Below are 4,059 nucleotides of genomic sequence, written 5' to 3'. Positions count from 1 at the left end.
GTATTAGAATTTACCGTTTTATAAATAAAAATTAGAGTTCTTATTAAGAAGGTTATACAGGTTATTTTTATTAGTCAATATGTGCTAAAGAAAACATTTCTTTTTGTAGAATCAGCTTATTGGCTGTAAGTAAAATACTAATTTAATCCATAAATTAATTGATTAATATATATACCTTTACTTTTATATGGAAGGAATATGGAAAAAGCAGTATCTTACTCACTCTGAACCAGAAATAGGTGTTCTCCAAACATTTATTGGACATAAATCTGTTTCTGTATCCTTGTGGATTATTTGTGGATAGTGGAACTGCACAATAATTTTTCTTTCCAGCAAAACCTCTTAATATTTCAAAATTACCTGCTTTGGAATGAAAATTATATTTTTCTGAAGTTTTGTCCCAGGCAGGCATTACACATTCATTTTGTATATCTCTGTAGAGATCTCCAAATAAGCACTTTGGAATAGTGGTTTGCTTGGTCGGTTGTTTTTTCAAAACAAAACCATATAAGACTGAGCCAAATGAGCATGGACACTCATTAGCTACTGGTTGTTCCTGGTTAACTCGTGTTTTTGTTTTTTATTCCATGCCTCTTAAGGCTTTTCTGTGAAATCTTTACCAAAACTGCCTTTTGGTGCTATTTGGATTTCAGCAGTCTGGTGTTTCTGGAACAGCACTGTTTGTCTTCTGTAACTAAATATTTTATTTTGTTGCTTTTAAGGCCCATCCATTGAAATGGCAATTGTTAGTAACACTTCCAAAATGAACATTCAGTATTTTGGGGGGAGACAAAGATAAGGATAACTTAAATGACAGAATTTTTCTGTGTTATAAGGAGATGAGCTTGTTGGAACAGCTCTGGCAGTGAAGGATGTGTACATGGCAAGGAAAACAGCCTTAAGTGCTTGTCCTAGGTGCACTGGTACCCTTGTGGGCTGGGAGCCTGGGCAAGGTGATCCCTGCCCCCAAGGTCTGTGTCAGCTTGCAGCAGGTAAATAGAACAGCACCATCAGAGGCTGCCCCCCTCCCAGGATGGGAAAGTGTTCTGGGGTAGGGAGAGCCACACTGTGGACAGGGATGCTTTCTAGCACACTGCTTCCCCCACACCTTCTACCTTGCAGGTCCTGGAGGAGGGCTCTGCCAGCACAGAGAGGACCAAGAGGAGGGAGAGGGCTTGGAGGGGTCAAGTGCCAGATAAAAAGCAGAAGGGAGTGTTTGTGGAGCCATGTAGGAAGAGAAGGGGTGTGCAGAGTTTGTTGCTAAATGCTGCTATCACATTTCATAATTGCATAATTTGATTTCTTCTTACTCAGTATTGGTTGCAGATTCAAACTGGAATTAAGATTCCTGTCTGGTTACAGGCTTAATGACTTATTTGACATTAGAGAAATGTCAAATCATGATGGCATGTGAAGGTGTAACCACTAAGAATTTAGTACAGAGCATCAAGACTTGTTGAGGCAACAGATAGGCTTCGGATGTTGTGGGATAACCTGTATTTTATAATTCCTGGTTAACCCTTGAGCTTAGTTTTTGCTGCTCACTTCTTGATAAAGCTTTGTTCAGCTCACCTTGTGTATAATGTGGGACTTTTATGTTCTCCATCAGCTTTGGTTAGTTAAAATGTTCACTTTCTACGTCCATAGCCACCAAAAGCTATTTGGGAGTGAAACCTGGTCAGAATGGAGTGCAATTTTTGCAGCTGAGCTTGCAAGATCTGTAAAAAGTTGAAAAAAATCAGTTTTTAAACTGAAAAGTTGAAAACTGAAATGCTAAGTGGAACATGACAGTTTTTTGGGGAAGGAAATTAAAAGTTTATTTGAAGTTTGTTTTCACCCATGTTGATTGTGTCAAATCAATGTGATTGCATTATGAAAGACTTCTGTTATATGAAGATAGGTTTGTTTTTTCATATCATGTCTCCAGGGTGTTTTGAGCTAGGCATCCATTGTTTTGGAATGCTATGCTCAGGTAAACGTGGCACTTTCAGTTCTGTTTTGTTACTAGATGCATTTGGCAAACAAGTGTCGAGAATCTGTTGGACTGAGTGTTTCTCTGGGCTAGTGTGTGTTGGTGATGAACAGAGTGTGCAAGTGTAACCAATACAGCACAGCAAGCTGTGTTGGTTTTGGAGCACGTGCTGACACATGAAATCCAGTATTGACTGAATAACAGTGATTATGGGAAGAGGAGAGCAGGGCACGTCTGATTTTGCCCTCTGTCTGCAGTTGCATAGAGGAATGAGGTATGAAGGGAGAACTCAGGGATTTCTCCTTACCTGCTGTTTCTCATGCCTTTCCCTATTGCAGTTATTTTTATTCCCTGTTTCCCTATGTGTTAAGCCACATGTGATAAATCTTTTTTCCCAGTCAAACCCATTGCCATAAAGGAGTTGATGACAAGGTGTGTTTCTTGCAGGAGAAAAAAAGGCTGTGATTGATGGTGTCTCCGCTCTTGTCTATACTTTCTCCTGATTGTTTTGGCTGGGTTCCTATTTCTTACCCTGGTGCTGCTGGCACTGTGTCAGAATGCTTTATTCTGCCTTTCTGACAGACATGTGAAGGCTGTGCAGCTTTGTGAGTGCCTTTTTGCAGGGGCTGAGTGTGCTGCCTGGGTGATTTCCCAAAGTGTCTGAGGTGGGTCACAGCTCTATGTATAGGTGTTCTGTAACCAACATGAGCCAGAGCTAGCAGAGTGGTGCTGAGGAAGAGAGATGTCTCATGCCACTGAATCAGGGCATGTCTGAAGTTGAGGAACAGATGGTTGCTCTGAGGAAGGACATTCTTTGCTTTCTCCATTTACTGGATTATTCTTGACTGTGGTAACAGCAGTATCAGCAGTAGGACATAGGCGTGCAAACTGTATGACTGCATCATCTACATAATGGCATAATATTTTTAATCATAATTTAAATAATAAATACAGTACTGATGCTGGATTTGTTGGCAATGTTTTAAGAATTTATTTAGAAACTGTAAAACAGCATAAACTTATATGTCAGATTTTCCAAAAGGGTAATAATAGTAATAATACACAAGTTTTTAGTTGGACCAAAAGACAAAAAGCAGTTTGTTTCTAATTCAAAAAATACAAACGTTTACTACAGGTACAAAATTATAAAAAGTTTGTATTTTCCTCTTGATCTGGTGACAGACACATATAGCAGAGATGTATATTTCACCAGCTCCAAATTCATATAAGCTATGGGAAATGACAGTAAAGAAAAAAGATGTGCAGTTAAGAAAACATAGAAACAAATTCTTTTCTTTCATTTAACCGGAATTGAACACCATTTTCTGATTCCTTTGCGTTTTTTTTAGTTGCCAACATTTAAATTAGTGTTACTCATGCTTCATATAACAATCAGAAATAACAGCAGGTTTACCTCATGCATTTATTTTTAATATTCATCACATAATGTCTTCTCACCATGCTACCTAGAAAGGTTAGTGTTTTTATTGACAACATTTAAGGGAGGTGGAGGATACAGGAATGCAATCAGGATCCAGGAATATTTCTATCTACTGCTTCACAAGAAAATGTTAGAAATTCTCCAATTAGCATGACAATAATTTTAAATTAATTCCACTTGGAACTGTTTGCAATGAAAAAAAGTAACAAAAAGGTCATTTAACAGAAGGGGGAAATGCTGCTGAGTGCCTCTGTCAGTGAAACACACATCTGTCTCCTGTATTGTGCAAAGATGCAGGAGCCCCACACATACAGTCTCTGAGGTTGCATATGAGCTTCTGCACCTGAGAAGACCAAGTGTGTTTTATTAATGATTTGTGCTTCAGGCTGCTGCTCCACCTGGCTGTGTGTGTGCAGCATTCAGTAGAGCTGGGCAGAGGAACCACCAGAAATGTTGTCAGTAAAAACTAGAAGCAGCTCACTTATTTTTCCAAAAAAAAAAAAACAAAAACAAAAAAAAAAAAACTCTCCATCTTTGCCTGGTAACTTTCAGTGACAAGTGCCCTTTACACTTGCAATGTGGTTGATTTGTAACTGTAATCTCCCTTCCAAAGTTGATCTAGCCAAGATGCTTGGTGTTTTCAAAT

Source organism: Oenanthe melanoleuca, chromosome 3 (genome assembly GCF_029582105.1).
Source record: "Oenanthe melanoleuca isolate GR-GAL-2019-014 chromosome 3, OMel1.0, whole genome shotgun sequence".
NCBI classification, from domain to species: domain Eukaryota; kingdom Metazoa; phylum Chordata; class Aves; order Passeriformes; family Muscicapidae; genus Oenanthe; species Oenanthe melanoleuca.
The sequence above is the reverse complement of the archived record's forward strand: the minus strand, read 5'-3'. Positions refer to the sequence as shown.